Source organism: Sus scrofa, chromosome 11 (genome assembly GCF_054392235.1).
Source record: "Sus scrofa isolate SSC_HxYL_T2T_F1_AM1 chromosome 11, Sscrofa_HxYL_maternal_Yorkshire_Landrace_v2.0, whole genome shotgun sequence".
NCBI lineage: Eukaryota > Metazoa > Chordata > Mammalia > Artiodactyla > Suidae > Sus > Sus scrofa.
In genome coordinates, this window is record NC_139393.1 from 47,072,977 (window position 1) to 47,090,736 (window position 17,760).

A 17,760-nucleotide genomic window follows, 5' to 3' on the forward strand; every position below is an offset into this window, starting at 1 on the left:
AAAAGTGTTTCCTTATTTGAAAATTCTCCAATTTTGTATAAATTATAGTTGATAGAAGTTTGAAAGTACTCACAATTTTCAAATAATTTGAAAATGAATGTGAGCTTTCTAGTTTAACTATACATGTCATCTTTGTTTAAAGAAACAGTTCTTACATCTCCTAGAGTAATGGAAATAAAAAGAGAAATTAACAAATGGGACCTAATTACATTTAAAATCTTTTGCATAACAAATGAAACCATAAACAAAATGAAAAGATAACCTACAGGATGGGAGAAAAGATTTGCTAATTATGTGACTGAGAAGGGATTAATTTCCAAAATGCACAAATAGCTCATAGCACTCAGTATCAAAAATCTTTAAAAAAAAATGAGCAGAAGACTAGACATTTCTCCAAAGAAGACATACAGATAGCCAATAAGCACATGAAAAAAATGCTCAGTGTCACTAATTATTAAAGAAATGCAAATCAAAGCTACAATGAGGTAATACCTCACACAAGTCAGAATTTCCGTCATCAAAAATCTACAAACAATAAAATCTGGAGAGGGTGTGGAGAAAAATGAACCCTATTGCATTGTTGGTGGGAATGTAACCACAGCCACTATGAAGAATCATATAGGGGTTCCTTAAAAAAATAGAAATAGAGTTGCCATATGTTCCAGCAACCCACTCCTGGGCTGATATCAGGGGAAACCATAATTTGAAATGGTACATGCACCCCAGTGTTCACTGTAGCACTATTTACAATAGCCAAGGCACAGAAGCAGCTTAAATGTCCAGCAACAGAGGGTTGGATAAAGGAGGAGTGGTACATATATACAATGGAATATTACTCATTCTTAAAAGAATGAAATAATGCCACTTGCAGGAACATGGATGAACCTAGAGATTATCATACTAAGTGAAGTAAGCCTGACAGAGAAAAACAAATATCATAAGATAACACTTACATGTGGAATCTAAAAAATGGACACACATGTATTTATAAAAGGGAAAAATTCTCACAGACATAGAAAACAAATTTATGGTTACCAAAGGGGAAAGAGAAGGGGGATAAATTCGGAGGTGAGTATTAACATATATACATTACTTTATGAAAACTAGATAACCAACAAGGACATGCTATGTAGCACAGGGAATTATACTCAATATTTTGTAATAACCTATAAGGAAAAGAAATCTGAAAAGGAACATATATTTTACATATTTATATGTATAAGGTTATCTATAATACACATTATTTTATATATAAATTATATTTATTTATAATATAGTTCAAGTGTCCTTCAAAATAATTCAGCTACGTATATTATAAATCACATTATAAATCAACTATACTTCTATAACTAAATAAATAAATAACAAAAAACACTCAAGTCTCTGAGTCTATGGAGGTAAAATACAGAAAAATATTTATACTTGTTAATTTAAAAAATTATAAAAGTGCATGTTATCAATGAATAAACTATATTTCTTTTTGCTTAAATTGGACATATATAGTTGGCATTCTAAGTTGACTATCTAGTTAAGGGCTTTCTTCTAGGTGATGATAGACAGTAGGTAGGGAATTCAGTCAAAATATTTACAAGTGAAGTCAAAGAGAACTGTGACACACCTATTAAAAGTTCTCTCTCTAGTTGATGATCATCTGGTCTAATTACCCATAATGGTTATACACATTTTAAAGTATATTTAAAGCAGGAACTTCTTTAGTTTATATATATATATAATTTTATTTTATTTTTTTTTGCTTCTCTCTCTTTTTTTCATAATTTATTTTTCTTCCCAGTGTGTATATATATATTTATTTTTATTTATTTATTTTATTTTTATTTTTTTGCTTCTCTCTCTTTTTTTTTCATAATTTATTTTTCTTCCCAGCGTACAGCAAGGGGATCAAGTTATCCTTACATGTATACATTTTTTTTTCCCCACCCTTTGTTCTGTTGCAATATGAGTATCTAGACATAGTTCTCAGTGCTACACAGCAGGATCTCCTGGTAAATCTTTTCCAAGTTGTGTCTGATAACCCCAAGCTCCCGATCCCTCCCACTTCCTCCTTCTCCCATCAGGCAGCCACAAGTCTATTCTCCAAGTCCATGATTTTCTTTTCTGTGGAAAGATTCATTTGTGATGGATATTAGATTCCAGTTATAAGTGATATCATATGGTATTTGTCTTTCCAAAACAATCTACAGATTCAATGCAATCCCTATCAAATTACCCATGACATTTTTCAAAGAACTAGAACAAATAATCCAAACATTTATATGGAGCAACAAAAGACCCAGGCCAAAGCAATCCTGAGAAACAAAAAACAAGCAGGAGGCATAACTCTCCCAGACTTCAAAAATATTACAAAGCCACAGTCATCAAAACAGTGTGGTACTGGTATCAAAACAGACAGACAGACCAATGGAACAGAATAGAGAACCCAAAAATACACCCTGACACCTATGGTCAATGAATCTTTGACAAGAGAGGCAAGAACATAAAATGGGAAAAAGAAAGTCTATTCAGCAAGCATTGCTAAGCAATGAAATTAGAACACACCCTCACACCAGGCACAAAAATAAACTCAAAATGGCTGAAAGACTTAAATATAAGACAGGACACCATCAAAATGCTAGAAGAGAACATAGGCAAAACACTCTCTGACATCAACATCATGAATATTTTCTCAGGTCAGTCTCCCAAAGCAATTGAAATAAGAGCAAAAATAAACCCATGGGACCTAATCAAACTGACAAGCTTTTGCATAGCAAAGGAAACCCAAAAGAAAACAAAAAGACAACTTACAGAATGGGAGAACATAGTTTCAAATGAGGCAATGGACAAGGGCTTAATCTCTAGAATATATAAGCAACTTATACAACTCAACAGCAAAAAAGCCAATCAAGCAATGGGAAAATGGGCAAAAGACCTGAATAGACATTTCTCCAAAGAAGATATACAGATGGCCAACAAACACATGAAAAAATGCTCAACATCGCTGATTATAAGAGAAATGCAAATCAAAACTACCATGAGATACCACCTCATACCAGTCAGAATGGCCATCATTAATAAATCCACAAATAACAAGTGCTGGAGGGGCTGTGGAGAAAAGGGAACCCTCCTGCACTGTTGGTGGGAATGTAAACTGGTACAGCCACTATGGAGATCAGTTTGGAGATACCTTAGAAATCTATCCATAGAACTTCTATATGACCCCGCAATCCCACTCTTGGGCATCTATCCGGACAAAACTCTACTTAAAAGAGACACATGCACCCGCATGTTCATTGCAGCGCTATTCGCAATAGCCAGGACGTGGAAACAACCCAAATGTCCATCAACAGATGATTGGATTAGGAAGAAGTGGTATATATACACAATGGAATACTACTCAGCCATAAAAAAGAATGACATAATGCCATTTGCAGCAACATGGATGGAACTAGAGAATCTCATACTGAGTGAAATGAGCCAGAAAGACATAGTTTATATTTTTTAAAGAAATTAAAGATAATCTGGCCTTTCTACTGAAATAGTTTATTAAAAATACTCAGTCCAATATGTTTCCAATATAGGAAAATTCTATTATAAGGAGGAAGTAATTGCTTCATAAACCAAATTACTCAAGAATATACTTACATGAACCCACAAAATATTCTTTCAACAGACCTTATGCACATTCTCCATTCCTTCATTAACATTTTATCAATATATCTTATTTACTTGTCTAATAATTTAAGCCAGATAATTAAGATATTTCTGTCAACTCCTTGTGGTTAAGATGCAAATCTCCTACCTGAGAATCTGTAAAGGGATATTAGAGCCTAGTTTTTTAACTGATTTATTCTTTTCATTATATATTAATCATCTATGCTTTTCTAGGCCCTCTTCCATGATCATTAGCACAAATTTATTTTTCTAAATCTATTGCTGCATTTGGCAATTTTGTAGACACCAAGAATAATATAAATGAAAAACATAATACAGTAGAAAGCAACAGAATAAAACATGGAATAATATAATATTTAAAAGTTTAAATTTTAGATGAAGAAAGAACTTGGGGGAATATAGGGGACATTTGGTGTTATGGAGCCAGGAAGGATCAGTTCTGCTGATAGCTGACAAGGAGAGAACCGAAGAGTAAAATGATGATAAACAACTTGTGGCTGTTTCTTTGATTGTCCACATCTGGTTCAACTCTCTAGCATCCTTTTCTCTCTTCAGAGGAAGATTAAGAGCAAGAGAAAGCTCCAAATTACTCTAGAGGCTCACCCTGCAAGTTGTTGCGAATTAAGGAAATTTCCAAAAGGCTCCTGGAACAGAATGCTAAGCTATTAGGAATTATTTGTTTGACACATTGAGCAAATTACAAAAGTAAATTATTTATTCAGCTGTATTCTGGTATAGAATATAAGACTATCATGAGAATATTTAACCAAGGAAAATAAGACTAACCTTTAGATCAGGCTTACCTTGTCCATGCTGATCACTTTAAGACATTCTTAATTTAATGTGTTATTTCTTGCAGCAATTTGTTGGGGAGTTTAATTTTAAAAGACTGGCTCTAGATAAGAAACTTGTAATTGAAGAAATCTTTGGTACAATTCAAGAGAAAATATTTAAAAATCATTGAGATGCAAGAATGCTGCATTGAGTCTATAAAGAGACATAAAAACAGTGATTTAAGAGCACAGATTCTAGAGTTACAGCACTTGAGTTGAGCTCCTTTTTGGCTCTGTCACATGCAAAGTGGGTAACATACTTCACTGTGATTTGAAATGATACTAAAACCATTTTGTTCAAGTTCAGTCTGATTTAAAATGTCCTAGAAGAGATTCTAAAACCACTGGTCATTGGTTTCTATTGCCACATTTTGATTTGACAGATCAAGGTGATTCTGATACAGTCAGCAACCATACCAAAATTTGAAGGGTACTTATTTGAAATACTACTTTAATTTTTAGAGAATCAGATCAATTTTTAAGTATTTAAAAGTCTTCTAAGTCCACAGCTGAAGGAATTACTCTTAGGAAAAGTAAATTATTGCACAAGCTTTTGAAGTACTACAAATAATATATGCATAAGAAAGATTCTCTTGGACAATTTGTGTTTCATGAGCTCCATATTCAAAAATCTATGATTTGGGAGTGTACCTTAGCAAATTGTTAGATTGGATTATCAATCAATATTGAATAAGACCTACTTGGTGAATGCATATTAATTTGTATTATTAGGCAAAATGAAAGATTATAATAAAATTTGTTTTTCTTGAAGATTTAAAATTGTGTTATTTTCATTTTATTTTATTTTTTTTATTTTCTTTTTACAGCTGTACCTGTAGTATATGGAAGTTCCTGGGCTAGGGGATCAAATTGGAGATTCAGCTGCCAGCCTGCACCACAGCCATGGTAACACTGTATCCAATAATTTTTTAAATTATTTTTATAACGCAAGATATTTTAGCACAGTATTATAGTGTGGAATAAAATATTTTTAAAAATAAGCACATAAATAGACACATTTTGAGGTAATTCCTTAAGAAAGTTTACTGATTAAACATTAAAATTCTGAAAACTAATGTCTGCAGGTATAAACTTCTTCCTAGATTGTGACAATGATTCAATAATCAAATACTGTGTGATATAACTTACATGTGGAATATAAAAAAACAAACAATTGGGGAGCTTGGGGTTAATAGATACAAACTATGCCTTTGGAATGGATTAGCAATGAGATCCCGCTGTGTAGCACTGGGAACTCTGTCTAGTCACTTACGATGGAGCATGATAATTTGCAAAAATAGAATGTGTACATGTATGTATACTTGGGTCACTATGCTGTACAGTAGAAAAAAAATTGTATTGGGGAAATAACTATTAAAAAATTAAAAAATTAAAAAAAAAAACAAATGAATATATATGCAAAACAGAAACAGATGCAAGGATATAGAAAATGGACTTCTGGTTACCAAAGGAGAGAGGGAAGAGGGGAGGGAAAAATTAGGAGTATTGTGTTAACAGATATGAATTACTATATATAAAATACAGAAGCAACAATGATATACTGTACAGCACAGGAAATTATATTTATCATCTCATAATAACCTATGATAAAGTAAAATCCACAAAAATACTGAATAACTATGCTATACACCTAAAGTTAACACGATATTGTAAAGAAACTGTATTTCTTTTCTTTTTTTTTCTTTTCTAGGGATGCACCCACCACATATGGAGGTTCTCAGGGTAGGTGTCTAATTGGAGCTGTAGTTACTGGCCTACGCCAGAGCCACAGCAACGTGGGATCTGAGCCATATCTGCGACCTACACCACAGCTCACGGCGATGCTAGATCCTTAACCCACTGAGTGAGGCCAGAGATCAAACCCATAACCTCATGGTTCCTTGTTGGATTCATTATCCACTGAGCCATGATGGGAACTCCTATTTCTTTTCTTTTTAAATTTTTCATTATAGTTGATTTATAGCATTCTGTATTTTTCTGCTGTAAAGCAAAGAAACTATATTTCAGTTAAAAATGAAGTCAAAAACTCATTTATTCTAAATTTCAAACTAATAGATGTGGGCCTGAGAAAACACAGTCCTTATCTGTATACCGTGTTTGTTTATTTTTACAACCATAAACCCTGGAGGTACACATGGTATAAAATCAATTTTAAAAATGAAACACATACTCTTCTTAACTAAATTAGCATGTCTAGTTATAAGCATTAAGATCATGTGTGAGGAGTTCCCGTTGTGGCGCAGTGGTTAACGAATCCGACTAGGAACCATGAGGTTGCGGGTTCGATCCCTGCCCTTTCTCAGTGGGTCAAGGTTCCGGCGTTGCCGTGAGCTGTGGTGTAGGTTGCAGATGCGGCTCGGATCCCGCGTTGCTGTGGCTCTGGCGTAGGCTGGCAGCTACAGCTCCGATTCGACCCCTAGCCCGGGAACCTCCATATGCCGCAGGACTGGCCCAAGAAATGGCAAAAAGACAAAAAAAAAAAAAAATCATGTGTGAGAAATTGTTTACATGCGCTAGTCCTATTTTGAATGTTAGTAGATAAAGATTAAAAAGCACTGCAGCATTAAGTGCAAATACCACTCTTAAAAAGAAGTTATTCTGATTCTTGGTTATTTCCTAATGGGCATATTGAAGCACAAAGTAGGTTTGGCTAAACTTCTTAACTTTAATACCATCATAAACTAATTAGAACCAAGACAAATAGACACAGCTGTGTGCATGGTATATAATCTGTCTTTTATGTGTAAGATATTTACATAAACATATTGGTTTAAGAAAATAAAATCTGAATTACAATCCATGTGCTTCCAAATTCTAAAAAAGTGAAGAAACTTCTATCAAACTATCCATAAATAAATAATGCATTATAATGCACTTTAAAGCACATGGCTCATTACTTACTTTCTAAATGCCTTACGTGAACCAATGTACAGACACCAACCTTCAATAACATTGACATATTTGAAAATAGCAAATATATATATTTAATAAATATTGTACAGTATAGAATATAACAGTGTAATATTTGACATGAAATAAGTAATTAATAAGTGAGCAACCTGGAATAATGTAAAAATAAAAGGATTACAAATATAAATGTCTATATTTGGATGTGCATTAAATATGTGGGAATTTTTTTATTTCTAGAAAGAAATGTGCTATCTTCAATTCTTTACATGACATGGAGATATGAATACATCAGACTGTATCTTTAATATTTATAAATATCCAAAGAGATAAAAAATGACAACAAACACTGAAAAGAGCAACCTGACGGACTACAGCAGACAGCAAAGCATGTGTCTAGCACTTGTGGCCACTCAGGGGCACAGGAAGGTTTTAATAGATTTCTTTTCAACAGATATATAGATTTATATATGAGGTCTACTGATCATTTTTTGTCAGTTCCAATCTTTTAGATAAGAGAGATGATAAACAATACATTCTGTTGACTGCACTTAGTCCATGGACATTAATTTGCATTATAGATAAAGCCTCTGCAAATACTGATGATGCTCCTTTTGTTCCCCAAATTAAAGGCTAAATAGCTATTTATAAAATGTGGATATCATAAACAGATGATTTTTTGTTATTGGTCAACTGGAGTGGACTAGAGATTGAAGAAGAATTGTCATGGGAAGCCCAGACAAAATTCAGGAAAAGAAACTTGTTCCAGGTGTGATTGTAAAGTTAACAAACTTGATGAAGACACACATCAATTGTATGTATGTGTGTAGTTACAGTTCCTATCTAATTCGTTTCTCCTCCATTTTAACCTTTTCAAATTCATGAGAGAATGACTCTTCACTAGTATGTTAAGGCTGAGGTGAAGAACTCATCAGCTCTGAAATTGCATATCCTTGGATTTGAACATCACTTATGGTGTTAAATAACTAAATCTCTATAAGTTTCTGTTTCATCATGATATCTATTTTATAAGGTTTACTGTGATAATAAATATATGAAGCCTCTATACCAGACAATGTTGATAATGATCCTTGATGAATGTATATCTTCTCCCAATGCAGACTGTTTAGATGCCTGTGGAATTTAGATTTTGAAAGAATGCACATTTACATTCTACTAGGGCACATATTTAAGTCATTGGGGAGAGTGATTCAAAATATCTATATGACAAAGTGAGAGTTGTGAATGACTTTAATTAATTAAAATGAGAATATAAACGGATTACCTTATTCTCATACATGACTGATGCACATGAAAAATGGCATAGCCATTGTGAAAGATAATTTTTGACAGTTTCTCACAATGGTAGATATAGTCTTAACATATAATCTGGGATTTGTGCTCTTAGGTATTTACCTAATGGAATTAAAATCTTATGTCCACAAAAAAACCATGCATACAAATGTTCATACAAACTTCATCCACAATTACCAAATATTAGAAGCAAGCAAGTTGCCCTTCAATAGGTTAATTGATAAACAAATGGTAATATTTCCTCACAAGAGAGCTAGGTATCCAGCAATAAAATGAAATAAGTACTCAAACTAGGAAAAAACATGGAGGAAAGTTAAATGTGTATCACTTAATGAAAAAAGCCCATTTAAAAAGGCTAGAGTATAAGAATCAAACAATATGACATTCTGGAAGATGAGAGAGAGTAAAGAGAAAAAAATATCAGTAGGCAGAGGATAACTGAATATATCAGTTAATAGAGAGTATGCATCCATTGATTGATACTGATAGCTTTTAGGCTTCACTCTTTTCTATCCATTCTGCCCACATCTGTTCCTTCATTTAGCAGTACTGAGAATTCAAACCATGAAGATCTGTCTTTGGGAAATTCCACTTCTGCCCTATCCCTGGGCACTGTAAAACCCCAAGACAGTTTTATTACTGTGTTCTCTCAGATCATTTTTGGACCTGATTTAGATCTGTCTTGTTCTCTTTACAAAGTCAGATTATTTGAGTAATTAATCTTCTCATAATCTCTTGGTGTGCATGTTGGCCTCATCATTATCCTCAGAATCTAGGTGAGTAGAGGTCCATTTTGAGTCTGTAGCATATATACAACAATCAGATCTGGGGACATGATTTCTAACAATAACCATTACATACAATGGGTCTTTCTTATTTTTTCTTGGTGTTACTAATTGGTTCTGCTGCCTACTGACAAGTGTATTCTATGAGCTGCTGTTTAGTGGTGATCTTGCATTGTGAACTGTGCAGCTTTGTGCTATATTTTCTGAGTTGTAGCCAGTCTCTGTCTTAATTAATCTATGTGTTGGATGTTTCAAGAATTGGCATTTAGAAACAGGAGTATGAATTTAGGCCCTTCTTTAAAGTGTCCTCACTTAATAAGTTTTGCCCTAGAGAAGTCTCCATTTTTCAAATTGAACTCTATGACTTGGTCCCAGAATGCACCACTGAAGCTGGCTAGGTTCAGGGAAACAGCTTTTATCTGTGACTATTAGTTGCCTGTGTCAGACAGGCATTAACCTCTGTTCTGCAGAGTGCTTAGAAGAAAGGTAGGTATTAGAGCAATACATTGAGTGATCAAGCATGTGCAGGAAGAGCAGTTACTATTTAGCATACAAGGGTCATGCTCCTAAATGCAAATGTTTTGCTAGGGCCAGATTGACTTTGCAGCTGCTTATGTCTATGCCTATTTCACCAATAATGATCTTGATCTTCATGGTTATCTGGAAAATCATTCATGGCACTTCTGTGGCACATCCAAAGTGTTATTGTACTGATGCCTTGGGAAATCCCTAAACCCTGATGATATTAACTTAACGTTCTCCAGAAGAAAAAAAAAGCTTATGAATATGAACATGGTAGAGAGGAATCCCTGAGATCTATCTAGTAACCAGCAAACTGCTAAAATAAGACTCCATTCAGTAAACCGCATGAATATTTCGAGATAATAGAGTTGGCTAACATGTTTTGAACAGTGGCTATTTCAACAGCCTCTCAGTCAAAGTTTTAACCTTACCTCTAAAGGTCACAATAAATCTTTATCAGAATATTCATGGGGCATTTCAACCACTTGGCATCACACAGTCTTTTTAAGCAAAATCTTAATCTAATCCAAACTTTTCCAGAAGAACAAGTGTGACATCACACTGATAACATCCTCTTAGGAAAGGATGCATGTAACGCTTATTAAAGAAAAGGAAATGCTTACAAAAGATCTTCCAAAAGGGGAAGGCAAGTACCTGCCACCTTAGTTAAATTCCTAGAAAGTCTTAAAATAATAAAAACTAGCAAAATAAGGGCTGTTCCATCCTTGACACTGGCAAGAAACAGATATTATCCTCTTAGCATCCACAACATTAACAACATGCCCACACATTTTAGGCCTTTTGTTGTGTTCTAGAAACAAGCCATTCCTCACTTTAAAATTTCACTCAGGCCATTGATGCTATGACTTGTAAGCTAACTCATCTTGAATGGGCATTCTACCACAAAAGCATGTAGAATCTGTCCAAATTGCAATTCAATAGGCATTACTGTTCTCTCAAAGAACATTTTATTTTCTTAAAGTGAAGTAGAGGCTGTAGTAATCTCTTCTCATCCCTCTTGAAGTCTCTCAATCATTCATGATCACTAGAAACTCTCCTTGGCCTCCTGATGCAAGATACTGTCCTCCTTGGCACAATGCTACATGCCTTTAGAGCAACATCTGCTGGCCACATGAGACTCTCAAAAGCTTTGACCCCTTTGTTACAAGTCCTTGGTCCTTTTGTCCCCTGAAGGAAATAATTCAAATGAAAGAGCAGTTGCCAGTAGCAGAAATTTTATTAAGTAAAGTAAGCTAAAGTACACCTTTGAAGAGATGAGAGCAAGCAGGAAACCAAGAGCAACCCAGCAGTAAAGGGAAGGCTGGTTTTTCAGAGTAGTGGAAAGTCCTTCCCTGTGTCCTACATCACCTGACTGACAAGCAATTGACAGCTTTAGATTAAATAATTTTTCCCTTGTGCTCAGGCACTTACCCATAAGCATCCAAGGGAAACCCATGGGGGTAGGGGGAGGGACTGCAAGGCTAATTTATTATAAGTATGGCATAATGAACCTGCGTCATTTTGGGTCAACTCTTAGGTCTTGGTGCATGTGTTTGTCCAAGTGCTGTCATATGCTGGTAGTTTAGAAAGCCTAGTTGTGCTTTTGACTTTCTATTTGGGCCTGATAGGGCTGGAAACTCAGTGGTCTTTAAACACAAAAGGGAGGATCTTTGAGTGTGGTTTGGTCAGTGTCAAGGTAAGGCAGAAAGGGAAGAGAAAGATGATTCCATCCAGGATGCAGTGGGACCAGCTCATGTCTGACTACTTACCTAACACCTTGAGCCTATTAACCATTCACACATAGCTTTCTATTATGCTTCTGGTAATAGAGTATCCAGCCAGCTTGGCACTGAGTACTTCTTACAAAATGTGGAAAAACTTGGGCCCTCTGTCGTAAATGAACTGTGAAGGGAGTGGTGGTGACCTACCCTGTTCTTAGTTCCATGATAGACACCACAGTGCTGGAGGAGGGCATCCCTGTCTGAGAAGAATTGACTGCCTGGGAAGCCTCTTAAGATCAACTGAATGAACAGCCATGAGATGCCATACAGTATATGTTTGTCATTAGCAACCCTATGTTATGGAGTTTGCGGAAGAGCTGCTGATTTTCATCTCTTAGCCAGCAGGAATATTTTCACATTTCATAAATCTTCTTTGGCTATTGATCACCACTTAGCCATTTGTCTTAACCATTTCATGCTTCTCTGTTTGCCACTTCTTGTGATTTCATCTTTTGGTGATCCTCTGTTCTGCTGGGATCACTGTCTTAGTTGGTAACTAATGGGAAAGCCCCCTACTCCCAAACTATGAACTGACATTACTCCTTTAAACAGAAGTTCTCTCCAACTGTACCACACATATAGGGTGTTTTAGAAAACAACTATTCTTCAAAGAGAAGCACCCGTTTCTGATTGTGCTACCAAATTGCTTACCCGTGATGAGACCGCATGCTATTACCACTTATTCCAGAATGGGCATTAGTATGGCAAAGGGTGAAAGGGTTTACCTTCTCTCCATAGGAACACTCCAGCTATCTTTGAACCTCAAAGTGTAGAGCCCCCATTCCTCAGAGAAAATGTGATGTCACTCTCACCTCAAACACAAAAAAAACCTTTCACTGTTTCTCACTCAGGATAAATAGTAGTGGAAAAAATATTTCTATAAGAAAAATTCTATTCCAACCCTTGAATGTAGTTCTTATGGATAAGGAAAAAAAATCCCAATAATTACCCAATATTGATTTATTCATTCATGCTTTCTTCCCTAGTGAAAAATGGGCATTCCTTGCAAATTAAAACACTTTCTTATAACAGTTCTGCCAGTGAGGATAGAAAAGGGAAAACTTAAGTTCTTAGGGCCCAAATTCATTTGTCTCAGGCATTGCTAGCACTCACACAAGAAACAATGGCTAACTGAGTGGATGACATCCAAGGGTTTAGGGCATATGCCACTACAACTACACAGAAAAAATATAAAACAAGGTTATTAGAGAAAACTGAAAAATACATAAGTAGTGGAATACAAAGTTAAAAACATATAAGCATGGAATACATACTATGCCTCGGATATTTAATGTACTAAAATTTAGGATGGGCACTGATAGTCTGTATAAAGCATGACCTATGTTGTGTTTTTCTTTCTTTCATTTTTTATGGCCACACCTGCAGCATATGGAAGTTCCTGGGCCAGGGGTCAAATAAGAGTTGCAGCTACCAGACTACGTCACAGCTACAGCAATGCCAGATCTGAGCCAGATCTGAGCCACATCTGCAACCTATGCTGTAGCTTGTGGCAACATGGAACCCTTAACTCACTGAGTGAGGCCAGGGAAAAAAACCTGCATTCGCATGAATACTAGTCAGGTTCTTAACCCACTGAGCCACAGTGGGAACTCCCATGCATGATCTATGTTGTAATGAAAAACCACAAAGTGGTGTTCTACAAATTTAATGGACAGGGAGGCAGACTATCTTATCTGACTACACAGCGATGGAAACACTTTTGTTAATGAGGTGACTTTCTTAGAAAGAGGGAGTCTTGGCAACCTAGTGATTGATTCTACTTTGTTCTTTTGTTGAGCAAATTTCAACCAGCTCAGGCACCAAAAGGGAGAGGTTATGGAGCCCCAAGTATATCTCTCATCTCTTCATTCTATAACCTTTGAGATCTATGTGCATGTAAGCATCTCTGTCTGTTTCAACTATTACCAGGTTGTAAAATACTTCCTGTCACAGGGCAGAGAAGTTTCTGCAATTTGTCAGAGAGCCTAATATAAATAAGATTCCCAAAATTCTAGGCCAGGAGCAAATCAATACATCTATTGACTTTAAGTTTATATTGTGAGTCAGTTTCAAAACAGCACAGAAGGCCATTTGTAGCAGTTCATTCCCATACATAATGGGGAAACAAAATCATTACCTCCCCATTCCCCATCCTTTTACAGTAATCAGTCGTATTCATGCTAAACCATTTGAAATCTGTTTTCTACCCTGGTGGCGGATATTCCCTTGAGGAATAAGCCCAACTCTTTTTTTTTGTTCTTTTTTCCTTATGGAATGAAGAGGTTCATAGAGATCTAAAAGTTTCAGTGTCATCATCATAAACAACATCTAGGAGCAGAAGGGCCTGTACCCATCAGGCCCTTCAAACCATCAGAGAAAACAGTCTGCAAATTCAGGTTTATACAGATGTTCTTGATCTGTGCAACATGAACTACCCAAGTGTCCCGAGTTTTGTTTTTTGTTTTGTTTTGTTTTGTTTTTACATTGAGGTTATATGAACTATCCATCCATCTTCTCAGGCCAGTGCAGGGTGTGTGGGAAGGGAATGATGGAGGAAGAGAAGAAGGGATTGGGAGAGAGTGCTAGTGAGCAAGGAAGTTCTGGATTGAGCGTAACTCCCAGTGACTCTCAGTTACCTAAGAGCTCATCTGAAACAAGGAGAGTAAGATTATATGCAATACAAAAATAGTCGCAAACTATTGAAATCATGTTCCACAGAGGTCATTGCTAGAGAAGTTGGTTTGGTTGACAAAGAGCATAGTCTCTGAGTTAACATGATGCTCACACATTTAAAAATAATTTTCCTTTGGGCAATCTAGTTCATTATTATATTTTCATTGCTATGGTAGCTTCTATTATTGATCCAGTAGGCTATAAAGATAACAGGCACACATATTGCATTTGGATTTGTCAATCCAAATGTTTTTCTTTAGATGCATTCACTCCATAAAGGTCATACACATGTGGAACATAAAGATCTGTACCTGAGTAAGTTGTTGTATCTGTTTCCAGAGAGACAAACCCTGTATGAGTGTGTCTTAATAAATCAGTGCTGTGGCCCATTAGCCTTATTATTTACCTATGCTATTTGGTTTGACCTATAATTCTCTATAAAATATAGGTCAACCTGTCCATAAATAAGAATACCATGTGATGTTCAGCCCATTATAGAAAGGATCCAATGTCATTTGCTATCGGCAATTCATTTTGTTGGTTTATACACCTCAGAGGTGGGTCGTTAGGAGATTGTTTATTTTTAGCATTTTGTTGGTTTATACACCTCAGAGGTGGGTTGTTAGGAGATTGCTTATTTTTAAGGAGTATTTAGCCATATGTTTATGAAATGGTTAAGGTCTTTGGGGTCAGATTTGTCTCTTCTTAATTAGAGGTATCATCTTCATACCAAAGTGGAACCTTCAGGGATGTATACTATATTATATATTTTTAAATCAGAGAGACCAATTTCAAGTATGAGGGTTAGGTTAGAAAATCATGACCTTTTTTTAAATGAGACAATAGATCCCTTTAAGATCCTGTAATAGACCAGTTAGTAGCTACTTAAGACAAGGAGGAAGCCCTGGAGTCCATGGACCCAATCCAGATAAATACAGTTGAGTCTTGGCGATAAAATTTCTAATCAGCTCTAAGTTTGATAGCTAATATTTGCAATTTCATAGACACAAAAAAAAGTTCAGAGACCCCCGAAGAGAATTTATCATTGCCTTGACTATATTTAAAACTTCTTAGTCTAAAATGTTTTATTCAAATTTAGGCATGTATCTTGGTTATTTGATATAAAGTGTAGTAAACTTCAGATATAGAATGTATTGTCCCCAGTTTTCAAAGAAGCCAATTGGTCTTAGTCCAATTTATTTGAAGTTGGTGACTGAAGTGTCAGGAGTTTACTATCAACAGAATCTTCATACATTCACCATTATTTTGTACTTTGCTAGAGTTCATTCAACCCTCTGATGACAGGTTGCTGGCACACAAAGCCAAATGCAGGGAATCTTAATTTTGTTTTCTTTCTGGAGAGCTATGAGAAATAAATCATTGGGAAAATCCAAAGCAAAATACCAACTGCAGTTGCTTTTGTGTATTGCTTTGGCAGTATATGAAGTAAAATACAAGCCAAGAACACATTCACAATTAAGGGGTTAATATTGTAAGCGTAATTTTTTTTTTTTAATTCAAGACTCTTCTATCTACAGAAAGCTCCAAAAACCACTTGTCTTCATGGGCCAAACATAGTTACTATATTTGGAAACCATACTGAATAGCATCATAGTTTTCATAAATTGGTGAGAAGATTAAGTTCTTCTTCTCCTAACTATGGTATTATTTCAATTGTACAATTTTGGTGTGCTTTATAGATAGAGAACATTCTTGCTGTGTATAACATTGATGTCTGTAGAAGTCAAAGATATGGGTAGCAATACACCTATTTGTCAATATGTTTGAAGGATGGTCCTACATGTTCATCTCCCCTTTTTTGTGTCTTAGCCAAGAGTTGGCTCAGTAGGTCTGAGTTAGTTGAACAGAATAGGTTAGTACTAATCACTGGGCTCCCAAGTGTTTCCTATTTTTAACAAGGACAGTTCTCTCTCCAGGCAGTTTTCATGATTATACAGTTACATGGATAATCTCTGTACCCTCCAAGTAAAAATATGTAGACAGCATTATGTAGATGGAAGGCCTTTCTATCAGAACTTGACTGTGACATTGATAGACCATCTGAACTCAGCCTGAACCATAGGATAATAACAGTTTGGGGGATTAGGTGTTCTCTGCCAGGAAGTTTGTCCCTATTAAGTCCTATGTTTTATATTTGCACAATTTTGTACTAGTGATATATGTCCATGAACATTTTACCTGACAGTATGACAAGGTCTTAATAAACTGAAGCATCATCCAAGTCAGGTAAATACTCAGTATGCAAATAATTTCTTATCAATTTTTTTCCTCTATCATGTTTCCCCTATTCATTCTGCTTTTGTAGTATTCCACTGAATGGATTAGCTGCTTCTATAGGAAACAGCCTACAGGCTAACACCTGTGAGTAGCCCAAGTTTGGATAGCTTGTTTCACAGATTCTATAATCTTATTCACTACCAATCCTCCCTATTTTTTTTTTTTTTTTTTTTTTTTTTTAGTTTTCTAGTTCATCGATTTTCTAAAATTTTTGTGGGAATGCAAGAAACATGTGGAATGAGTTAGGGCTTATTCCATAGCTAATATTAATTTATCTATACCTAATGTTCACTGACATATGGCAAACATATACTAAGAATTTTTAGTTTTTTGACTCTATTAAACTTAATTTGGTATGTTACTCAAAAGCACTCGGAGGTTTAGTACATAAATGATAAGACTATGGTTCACTAAAATCCAGATATATTAATTTAGGAGCTTAATATAAAAAGTTGGCCTGTAATAATAATAAGGAATTAAATCTCTAGTATTTATGAAAGAATGCTATATTTGTACAAAAAAATTTAAATTCTGAACATAACACTATAAAACAAGGTCTGTGTTAAAGTGGAAAAATCATTGTTATGCATATGACAATGAATTTTTATGTTTAATATAAAGAGCTCTAATATGTTTATAAGAAAATTAGAAATATCCTAATAGAAAAATATTTGAAATAACTTGAAAGCCCAATTCATAACAGATAAAATCAGCAATGTTCTGTCAACAATAAAAAAATACAGAAAACCTTTGAGTACTTGCATTGCCCTGAAAATTTGCTCTAGGATTTATAATTCTCACTGCTTTTAATCCTCACCAAACCTCTTGGTGGAGTCATACCACTTTTTCATATGAGGAAACTGAAGGAGAGAAAGGTTAATTTGACAAAACAATATAACAGTTAAATATTGTACTCTGTAACAATAAAAAAAGGAAAACCTGTTTGACTTTTGCATT